The sequence below is a fragment of the Solenopsis invicta genome, chromosome 11 (genome assembly GCF_016802725.1).
Source record: "Solenopsis invicta isolate M01_SB chromosome 11, UNIL_Sinv_3.0, whole genome shotgun sequence".
Taxonomy (NCBI): Eukaryota; Metazoa; Arthropoda; class Insecta; order Hymenoptera; family Formicidae; genus Solenopsis; species Solenopsis invicta.
The window spans coordinates 10,790,708-10,802,850 of record NC_052674.1 but is presented as its reverse complement, the minus strand read 5'-3'; the positions used below and the strand labels follow the sequence as shown (position 1 = coordinate 10,802,850).

Below are 12,143 nucleotides of genomic sequence, written 5' to 3'. Positions count from 1 at the left end.
AAAAAGTTAAGGATAGTTTATTATATATATATCAGATAATCATGCTGTGTTATTAAGTTGGTAAAAAAGTCACGTCGTTTCGTTTACTATGTAAACAAAAATTTTCGACTGGTTTCTGAAAAAAATGTTTTTTATTTCTTAAAAAAATCGTTTTTTTCCATTGTCCTAAATTTATAAGAATCTCCTGCGATTTTCTCTCTTGAATCGACCGAATGTCCATTCCCTCTTGATTGCGTGGCAAGCCTTCTGTGCCAGTGGTGCGATATACATGTATCGCGTTTATTTTATTTCAATCGTTGCGGGTGAATGATCATCAACGCGACAAAATAAAATCGCGGCAACGGACGGCCAGCACTGATTCAGGAAAATACCTCGCCTGCCTCTCTCAACGCATACGCCCTTCCCCACGTGAATTGGGTTCTTCACGTGGCGCTTTAATCCTCGTGTAATTTAATTTACGTCTTTCCTGGTACGTTCGAGCGGCGATGGCAAGTTTAATGAGCGGGCGTAACAGTTCTTGCAGGAAATGGACGATGATTAGGGGGAGTAATGCAGAACGCGGTGCGCGCTTTGCGGCTCCGCGCGGTAAGGATATTCGGTCCTTGTTCCGGTGTTGCCATGGGAAAGGTTTTACAAGGTTTCGAAACCAGCTTTTCGCGTCGGGGCACAATTATCCGCCTCTAGCGAGGTAGCAACTTTCGGTATCGTCTCTGCGCACGTCGCGCTGATGATCGACTTATCGATGAGTCGAGGAGCGATGATGGTGCGCGAATTGGAGCAAATCGGAACGACGTGAAACGTACATATGTGCGCCGGCCTCTCTTGCTCCACGCAACGGTAGGGCAACAGACCCGCCGGCGCGGCCGACAAACCAACGCGGCGGCGAGCGTTGAACGATCATCAGCCGAATGTTTTGCCTAACGAGGTACGACGTACGAACGAGCAGGTACGTGCGACTTCTCGCCGCACGACATTAACACGGAGATAGAGCGGCGGGACGAGATGTCCTGCGTTGGCGAACGATGCGCCACGTGGGACGTGGGTGGGACGCGGTGGTTCGGCAGGATGTGCTTCCATAACCCAAGGTCTAGGCGTCCCGTTGCACGGAGGAAGCAGCCGAGCGAGAAACGTGGAATGGGGAGCGCCGCGGCAGTTTGATAAAAGCGCATGAGGAGGAGACGAGGAACGGTCGCTCTCCGCTCCTCTTCGCTCCGCTCCGCGCCGCGCCGCGCCGCGCCGTGGCTATATATTGCCGGCGGTACCGGTCCAAGTCCTGACGATGCCGGTCGGATTCGATCCGGCTGCTATTCGATCCGACCTTACGCGAAAAAGCAGAATCTTGCGAATCGATATCGATCGATACCGACCGCCCCGGAAGCCTTGGTCAGAGCCCCGTGTCTCCAATCGAGAGGCGATTGGAGAAGCGTCAATTCGCGAACGATCCACTTCATTTCGAGTGAACCAAGTGTAAATCCACTTGGTTGTCCCGAGCGATCGCTCATTAAGGCATTCGGCGATGACGGCGAAGAGACTTTCGGGTAAGCAATGTAGGTATCTGTAAACAAGCTCTGTTTGCACGAAAAGAAGAAACTCGCTGTCGTCGTGACGATCGTAACTCAGACGTCGAATGACGAACACGACGGAGGGACGCTGAGCAAGTATTCCGGAAGTGTGACAACGGTAATGGATAACTGGAAATCGCGCGCCATCGACACTACGGACGACGTACCTAACACGCGGTCTCGGAGATGTGGCCGAGGATATCGCGGCTACCGTCCCGTCCGAAGTCACGTTCGACATCGTGACGGTATTTGAACCACCACTAGATAGATCATAGCAACTGCACATAGGGATCACAGCGGCCATTTACGCTTTAACGCCTCTCGATCGCGGCTGCCCGCAATGCGACTTTCAGCAGCAGACTTGATATGGACACCGGGGGATAATGCTACGAGTTTCGATCGACTTCGCGGAAGTCTGATCGAAAATCGTCTAACGTTAGCGAATAAATGTATTTGACGAATCATTGATTTAATTTAATCCGATTTCTATTAACACGTCTGTTAACTCTGGTCATGGTCCGAACGGTGTTAGTTTGGCTTAATCTTTTTCTAAGTGTTTGCAGCTCGCCTAATTAAACCGAAGAACCGTTCATTCTGAACTCGTCATAACTAATCATAAACTGTTAATAACTATTAATAAGAATATTTTTCTCAGAATTTTTATACAAATTGAAACACTTCAGAAATATTGAGAAAACCTATAACTTTTTCTCAGAATTTTTCATACGCGTGAATTCTGAAATATTTAAAGATTCGTAGAATTTTCTAATAAGTTATAAAATTTATACACAAATTTTGAAAAAGGTCTGAAAGATTTTTTCAGAATTTTTTATGCATGTAAAGTCTGAAATATTTTAAGTTCGTATAAAATACCTAAGAAATTTTCTAAAAAGTTACAAAATTGTACACAAAATTCGAAAAATTCTGAAAAATTATATAAAATTTCCGAAAAAAAATTTTACCAAGATTATAACATTTTTCTCATATAATTTTCATAATTTTTATATTTTGTTTGTGACACACATTATTAATATTAGGCTAATTTTTACATCTTGTTTGTTTAATAACTTTAGCAAAAAAATTATTATATACGTGCGTATATATAAGTAATAAAATCAATAAAACTAATTATTTAATTTAATAAAAAAAAAAACGGCTTGTCTATTAGCTGTAATACATATTGGGGTAAACTTTTTTAATCGCAGCGTTACCTGGATCGCTCTCGGACCGGCTGGTCCGCTGGATTTGGAAGTCCACGAGTCCTCGTAATCACTTCATCCGCGCTCACTTCGAATCAACGTATCCTCGTGACTCATCTCGTACCCCGCACAACGACAACCACGAGTTCTCGACGGCATGGTCACACGGGGAAATCACCATCGTGATTCACCGTGATTCACGACGTGGACCGGCGCGAACAAAACGGACATCGCGCGAGGACCGACTCGTTGAATGTTCAGTTCTTCATCCTGGCGAAACCGATCGTACACTTGGAAAATTCAATCTAGCGTCTCCGAGAACAAAACTGTGTGAATTTAAACCGATAGTCCGGTGACGTCTCGATTCCTGTGTCAGAAGCGATTAAACGGATCTCGAGATGCTCGGTCATCAGCGTTGCAACGAATAGTCATCGATCGCTTGACCGCATCGTGTTAGATTAGAAACGCACGATTCAATTGTTAAAAAAACAAAGAAAAAGATTCTACGGTAACACTGTGCTCCTCTACAATATTCCGACGTGGACAGCCGTCGCTTCATCAGGAAACCATTGTTCGCTGTCTAATTCCGCTTACGTGCATTATTTCGCATCACAGCTGACGTTTCTTCAAATTACTTAGCGCACTCATTAAATAAGTAAATGAGTAGACAGTTCCATTTTTATTTTCTTGGTTTTTTTTTTCAAGCGACGGCTCGAGTCGTATACGTCTGTTTAGAAATTCAAGTTTGGTCAGAGGGGAAAAGGGGCAGGGCAAAGGGGGAACGAAATGCGTGCGCGTGTGGCGACGAATACGAGCGTGTAACAGGGACAGGAAATTCGATCGCGCGCGCGCGCGCGCGATGCTAGAATAGAATAGCGGGCCGAAACCGAACGGTTGAGGTTTAGCCGTGACGGACGCCGGGCTGGTACTGAACGGCTTAACCGGTATACACAACCACTGACCGTCATCATCGCAGCCATCACCGGTCTCTCCCTCTCGTTCTTTCTCTCTACTCCTGTTTTTCTTTCCCTCCTCGCTGTTCGCCGTCTCTTCTTCCCGCCGTGCCGTCCACCGCGTCTTCGTCCATCGCTAACTATTATCGCCACCGTCACTCGACCTTCTTCCAACGTGTATATCTCTCATGACGATAGGTATTGTCTACGGGGCACTCAAGGTTATCGGTGAAAATCAACCGCGAACGCGCGTGAAAACGCAATTGGGAGAGAGAGAATTGGATTTGGACGGTAATGGAAGGCGATAATGGAAAGACGGATAGAGAGCGGGACGGCCGATATCGCGAGATGCGCCAGGAACCCGGCTCCTGGAAGGAGGAAGAGGGTAGTAAGAGCTTCTGCGTTACTTTCAGCTTCCGCTTCGCTACCGTTATGCCACCGCTGGCTGAGGGGAAAGGGATTGTTTTCGCTATTATGATAGTTACAACCCGATATACCAGGTACTATAGCTAGGAACGGCATGTCGCGTGACTCGTTTGACTTTTCACGTGGCTATTTTCATCGCGGACATTATACTGTCGCTACGCTGTTGCACCGCTTCCTCAGCATTCCAATAACGCTATAAGAAGTATAAAAATCAAGAGATGCACTAATGAGGAACTCCAATGAGGCATGTGCAGAATCCTTATTTTATTTTCAATATATTTTGTATTAAAAATGGCAAGGAAAGAAATAAAAAATTGAGAAATCAAATGAGTTCGATTACACGCGTGACTGTCAAATGAAAATTATGACAATTTGTCGTCGATATATTTATCTGTGCGTTGATTAATCTTCGATTCAGAAATGGGTAAAAGATTGTGCGTTTCGAAAGTACGCGTGGAACAACGTCGGGTCGCGATGTAGGAAAATACGGGGCCGATTTCGGAAACGCGGACGTACGTACGTACGAGACACCGTTTTCTCTCGGTCCCGTCCGGGAACCGTAGAAACCTAAGCTGTGGCGTGGCGAGAAACGAGAATGCGGCACGAGACGCGACGCGACCAATGCGGAGAGAACGGTCTGGAGGAGGATGGGGAAACGGGATGATGAAGTAGAAATTTAGGAACCAAGTAAAGGGCGATTACACGTGTGACCGCCCATGAAGATTCTACGATAATTCATCGTTAATCTGTCGCTACGGCCGAATCGGTCGCTTTCGCCGTGCGCGGTCACGTACGGCGGTAGCGTTATTCAAATCAAGAGGAAGAGAAGGAGAGGGAGTTAGAGAGCGATGAGACTCCCGTAGAATAGGATTCGAAAATTGCCCGGCAATTTTATCAACTGCACCATTGCATCTATGCGCTTTAAAGGATTACCTCGACGAGACGCGGCTTGACATCTCGCACCGAGAAGGATGTTATTATTAAGAATGTAACAAGTGCGAACAAGCGCTACAATATTGCTAGAATATTATCTGAATATTATTAAAAATTTTATTAATATTAAAATAATGTTTTGAAAATATATATATATTTTTAATATTATAGAAATATTGTATTAATGTTGTGCCCGCTTTATATAATATTCGTGGTATATTATATCAATATCCTTGGAATATTAAGAAAATGTTTTATGAATATCATTTTTGTTCAAAAATTAATGTAAATTATTATGAATAAAATATTTAGACTTTATAATTATTACATTTCAAAGTTATAGCATTTCCGATAATTTAAAATATTGAAGTAAATAATATTATATACTTCTCATACAATATTCATACAATATTATCAGAAATGGACATATAAACACTTTTCATTAATATTGAACAATATTTTAGAAATATTATTTAATATTAAATAATATTGCAGCGCTCGTATTTTCGTAAATTGTCACACAACAAAAATAGAAATACAGAAGAAATTGTAGGATAGATCATTAACCACGACTGAATGAATGTCGAAGTGCATTTAAGCATCGGAGCGACTTGGGAGACGATCCGTATTGCCACGTGACATTACCGAAAATCGGAATTAAACTTTCGGAAAAAAAAAAATCGTGAAAACTTTCAATAGCTGTTAATCTTCGGGCAACGTTCAGTACCCTCGATTACCGCGTCGATTACCCCGTCGTGGCGTAGATGGCATACCAACGGAAATTCCTTTAACTAGTGCGAGATAGAAACTGTGGTCTTACCGGAACAATATCACGTACATCACATTTGAAGGTCAATGCTATCTAATGCTTATTTTGCCTCTGAATGTGACAGCGTAATTTGAGTTTAACACCTTTACCGCCACAAGCGCTATTTGTGCGAACCTTTAGAATTAAGTTTCTCCATTGTTTAGAGCGATAAAATTTTTGTATCGCGCTTTATCGTATTATCAGACACTGTCGCACATGTGTCGCACATGGTGTGATTAAATTTTAAATGTGCAAAGTGACCGCGAATCGTATTTTAGTTAGGTCCTGTTGACGGTCACCAACGGTGTCTTGCATAGCACAAACGGAAAGTTCAGGTCACCGATGCCCGCTGCGGCATGTATGAACGTGTTAAACAAGTTTAACTCCCTCGTGCTCCTTTTTTTGTAATGCATTTCGTAATGCGCCTTTGTATGGAAGCGATACAGAGAGCTTTTTGCCTATGCCATATTCGTAGGTAAATAACGATACGACTATCCTTTTTGCTCCTTCTCGTAAATTATTCTTGTTTTTCTATATAATTGTGATAAGCGATGAAATTATACGAGGCATACAAAGCCGTGAGATATTGGCGAGCAGGGAAACGTGTTGGCGATCGGTTAATGAGCCAATCGTAATTGTTTGAATTTTCGATCGACCGATACCCGTTTGTAGGCTGATCCGCTCGTGTAAGCACAGAGGCAACACCAGTCGAGCGTAAGTACAGATTAGCGGTAACTCTCTCGGACGCACGGCGCGCCGTGGCGCGGAGCAATAGCCGTGTCCCATTCAGGTAAAGGCCAGTTTACACGCGGTTTCCTCACTCCTATCTGCATTAAGCGCAGACGAGCCGGAATAAGGAGGAAGAGGAGTGGAACAAGTGGCCGGCCAACTCACATTTTCTTTCGGGACGGCAAAAAATATATCCACGATGAATCGTTTTTTGGCCGGAAATAAATATCTCGAATATCTTAAAGCGCGTGACCGAGCCTGTAACGTAAAGCTTACAGTACTCTGCTCAGCAAGGAAGAAAATCCGATGGATTATTTTGAGAAAGAAAGATGTCTAGAATGATTCGTATTTCAACAATTGCATTACGTAATGCAGCACAATTAAATTGGTCAAGTGTTTTTAAATTGTTATTTAATCTCCAGAGGATCGGAAGCCGACGTATCGGTTTCTGACGATTTGAGTCAACTTCCTATTTCATATTCATGTACACTTATACATTTATTACGAAGTAAATTGTGACTTTATATAATATTTTTTTTACTGCATTCTAAATTGCGGTATAATAATGCTTTTATAATTTTTTTTTTAATTTTTTATTACAAATGCTGTTAAATGGTTATTCTAATAATAATATAAAGCGCAAAAATTTTGGACTTTTCTGGACCGGAAGTCGATACGTCGGTTCTGGAAAACGGTGACATCTTTTTCATAGATCAATCCAATGACACAATCAACAAAATTCAAAATCTAAAATTGTAAAAGTCGTCCAAAAACTTGCCGGTCCTCAGAAGGTTAATATTCTAGTGTATATTCCATAATAATAATAATTTTATAATTATGTTGTGTTATACATAAAATTATATAAAATTTTATCTAGTTTTGCTCCATTTTTTTACAAAAAAAAGGTAGCGACACAATTTTTTGATCGCACGATAACAATTTATTTCCAAACTCTTGATTGATCATAACTAGCCGAGAAAAATATGTAAGCACAAGATATTAGTTAATGATGGGATTATTAACCGCGGAGTAATTTCCGTAGTGAATCGATCGCGGCTCAATGGATCCAAATGACTATAGCGAACTGCCGCTATGCCCTAGAGAAACATCTTAGTCTCGAATGCCAGTCATCAGTGCCAAAGCGTACGTCGCGATTGAGAGAATCGGCAAACGATCCGGGAGGAAGGTTGCGAGCAGGACGGAGCGATAAGATGATTAATCTCTCTTCTATCGGCTGGCACGAACCCAACACTCTCTAATGACACGGTCAATGTACTTTTAGTTCATTTCCCATCCTCCTGCTCCTGGACGGAGTACCGTACAGCTCGTGATTAGTGACTGAACCCTTTTCGAATGTATTCAATCATACATATTACATATAACTACAGTAATCACGTGGAGATGGTTGCTAAAGGAAACATCATATTCTCTTCGGGGGCGCGGAGAACATTCTAATCTCATGGTATTAATACAGAGATAATACAGATCGGTGTGCCTTTGAATAAACGTTGGGAGAAAAATTTCGCATTCACGTACGCACGATGCATATTCAACGGTAATTCGAAATAAGAATGTTTCTTCCAGCAAAATTATTTGCAGATCAGTAAACTAAATAGAATAATTGCGACGTATGTCGAAATCTTTCGCGGCCGATCCGTAATCTTCCCGGAAATTCTTGACGTACACACGGTTGTTTTTGTATAGTGGCGACTAGGGGGAGAGGTGCGGAGGATGGGCAAGGTAATCGATCGAAATTTCAATGAGCGGGCAAAGGCGGCCTCGTCAACGTAAACCTGTCATTAATGCTGGGTATGGAAGGGGGACCGGTCCATGCATCAATGTGTCCAAGTGTGATTACGGTCCTGGTAGCGAAAGCCGGGCGCTATCGTGAATGAAATCTTATTCTTATTATTATGTGGGCAGGGATGTGCGGAGCACTCTCGGCGCATTCGATAGCCTCGTTGCCCTCGCTACTTATACGGCACGAATTTTTTCAAGGGTGTGCCGTCTAATCGATTCAAAGTGATATACATATAATGGGAACCGGTCGAAATCGTTTTTTCCATTAATCTTTTACGTGGTCCGGCGAGGTGGATATTGGTGTCGTGGTTAGAGCGTAATGAGACGTTTGTGATGCTGCTTCTCGGAAGTATCATCGATTTTCTTTTCAGCGTGGACCCAGGGAAACGCGCCCGATGGATCGCGATGTATCTGAAAGTGTACGAGAGGTACGAGAGAAAAAAAGGAGCAGCCTCGGGTGAAGGCTAAGGGTAATGAAACGTGCGCGAATTTGACTTAAACTATGCGTAATATTGTGCTTAACATTCATTTAATCGATTGACGGCCGTCATAAGGAAAGTAGGATGATTATGCGCGTAACATTTTAGATGCTGCGAGAATTTATGTGGCCTGCGGGAGTAGGCGAGGGTCGACATACTATTTGTAATATAATAGAGGACTCGATTTTTTAACCTCGACCCATGTCTGAACAGTTTGATCGTCAACACAGTATCCGTTTAACATTCAAACGTATGCATACGTTATAAGTCATAATATTATCGAGTGTAAACTTTGAGCTTTCAAGGATGTGTTGGCTGTACATACATACAATAGCTAAAAATTAGAAATAAAAAAATTGAAGACCTCTCTAGATTTATTCCTTTCTTTTTTCCTAATCAACGACAAAAATTTTCGGGCGAACGCCCGAATGTCGGCCCTGAAATTAGCTGCAAAATCTTTAACATACGAACGTATGTACTTGCACATCTTATTTCTTGTTGAATTTGTGTGTATAAATGTTGTCATTAAATATAAATTAATTAGTATCAATATGAATAATTCAATTATACTTTTTTTTCGTCAACAATCATTTGCAATGCATTTATATACATTATTGCCAACCCAATTGACATTTCGAGTGGAACGTTTAAATCCTTAAAACCCAACCCATTTGGCACTCGGAGGGCAAAGGGTTAATATACTGTTAATACCGCGATGCGCGACGCGAACGTGACACGTTGCGCTTATCCACATCTCTATCGAATTACAGTTGGCGAGAAACTTTAATTATGGAATGGGCTGTCACTATTAGTATGTACACACACACACCTACCATTACGATACACCTACCGATACGTTACATCAAGTGGAACGCAAAATATATTAAGGTCATTCTTGCGAATCCGAATGCATCGTATTTTTTTTTCTTTCCTTCTTTCTTTTCGGTACGCCGGAAAAGGTATATCTCGCCAATCGCGGATGAATTTAATAATAATCTCAGCGAGCAGAGTAGATATACCCAGTGTAGGTAGATTTGCGAGTGTCGATAAACTTGAACGAGCATTGATCGAAATAGTTACAAGGTGCGTGTGTTTGTGAGTATTAAGAGGAATTTTCAATCTCAAATAAACCATTCATAATATTAACGTATTAAGCTTAATGACTCGATAAGAAGATTGCATTGACGCGTGACAAAGTGAAAAGCGATTGTGACAGCGGCTTTAAGGCTTAAAAGCGCGTATCGCGCAGCTATTACAGCTGGCAGGCAAACTCGAGTTGCATCACTCCGCCGTCGCCGCCGTGGCCGTCGCCTTGCGCTCGGCGAACAGGCGCCATTCCTTCCGTGTTCGATTTTAATTAATCGTGGCACTTAATCGGAATAATTAATTAGGCGCTTTCCACGCTCAACTGCGAAAGTCGATATTAGCCGTCGTAGTTAAGCCGCCGCATTGGTACTGGCAAGCCCCTGGCAGGCAGCTGGCTCGGAAACTGTGCCTGCTATGCGCCAGGAATACGAGCGCGGTAAGTCGTTTACCGTTACCGTTAATCGATGTCTCCGAGCATTACGTTTTACTCTTACTAATCCTCAACGAAAGTCCACGAAGAGAGCCGGCGGTATGCACGGCGATATAAACGCTCGACCGTGTCGGCAATTACGGGTCCGCGTCTTTTACCGTCGAGTCAGTATTTCACGTTTCAAGAACCGCACCGGTCGTCCAACGTTACGGGGAGATGCAGTTATTGCTCGCGGACGAGCAAGGATCTATGTCACATCGGGCAGGCTTCGAGAAGAGAGACTTCGAGGTTTTGGGCGGTCGTAAATTATACTGACGGCCCCAAAAGCGGATAACACGGGTCCGCACTTTGCGCGGCTCTTTTATAGCACGGACGTACAAAGGATATATTTCGCTATCGTAGTTTAATAGCATTGTAATTTATTCCGTAGAAAATTCAATGTAAGTTAAAGCTCCCGTTCGACGATACATTCAATTGTTGTCGTGTCAGAATGGAGATGCGTGATCGATATTAATCGCGAAGAATCTCATAAGAGACGTTTATCCTTGATAATCTGACAACATTCATTCAAACGAGATATAAGCTAATAGAAATATTATCGTTAGAAATTAATCTTGTCTATATATAATTACTATATATAACATGACGTTATAAAATAAATCTACTTTTATAAAAACACAAAAATAAAGAATAAAATCGCATCAAAAAATTATTATACGAATATAAATTGGTCAAAAATTACATCAATCTGATCTTTCTTAAACGTTTGTGTCACGTACGTCAAATAAAATATAATTTTTTGCTTATTTTTCTTATTTGTTTCATTTATTTTTATTTATTCAGTACACTGAGAAAGACAAATGTTTGACTAATTTTTTCAACTTGATTAAATTTCTTCAGTTCAAGTGTTTACGTATTTAACTTAAGAGCCATAAATAAACTTCAGTTTTTAAGCATTTATATATTTAACTTAAATGTGTAAGCAAGTTGAACTAAAGAAATTTAATCAGGTTGAAAAATGTAATAAAATAAAAATTGATGAGGTATTTAAGTAACCGATACATCGAGACAAAATTATTAGCATTAAATCAACAATTCATTGTTTCATATATACGCAAAAATACCAAATCTTCTTGAAAGAATTTATAATCTTAAACAGGCATTATTTGCTATAACATGAAGAAATTTTATAAGCAAATTATGTCTGTTTAAAATTATCAAATTCTTATAAATTTTGTTTTTTCTTACAAATAAAACAATAAATTGTTGGTTTGATAATTTTTTGTGTACGAGTTAGAAAACTTCGTTCTTTTACTTGCTTAAATAAAAATCCATATATTTATGTTTAAATTTTTAAATATTTATTTAGAGATTTAAACATTCACAGATTTATGAATTTATTGCATAATGTTGTACACAGATGCATATTCGTTGAATTAGGATTCCCGCAGTATCATCATTAGTCTTCCAAAATGATCTAGGAGTTCGAAACTCGTGATATTTAACTTGCGCATAATGCGAGTGATCAATCATCGATGAATTAAAAAAAAACTTACCTCCTCGCTATGATTCGCGCGGCGACACGAGTCGCGTTCCGTGTATCCGTAACATTGCCTTTCGAAACACGATCGCGACAAGTGTCAGGAGGAAATGCGATAATTCTCCGCGGACACCTGGCGATTATAAGAGCGCGCGGTTAATTAACTCCCGCGATTAACGTCTCGCGAGCGCATCGAAG

At 41.3% G+C, this 12,143-nt stretch overlaps 1 protein-coding gene across 4 annotated transcripts in view; it reads right to left on the bottom strand.

Moving 5' to 3' along the window:
* Positions 1-12,143, bottom strand: part of LOC105200251 (serine proteinase stubble) — a 36,283-nt gene that overhangs the window by 10,345 nt on the left and 13,795 nt on the right. The window contains exon 1 of one of the 4 annotated variants that reach the window (XM_011167719.3): positions 2,774-4,401. The exons of the other annotated variants lie outside the window; for them this stretch is intronic. The gene's annotated coding sequence lies outside the window, so the exon portion shown is untranslated. Of the gene's footprint in view, positions 1-2,773; positions 4,402-12,143 lie in introns of those variants that run through there. 4 annotated transcript variants of the gene reach the window in all.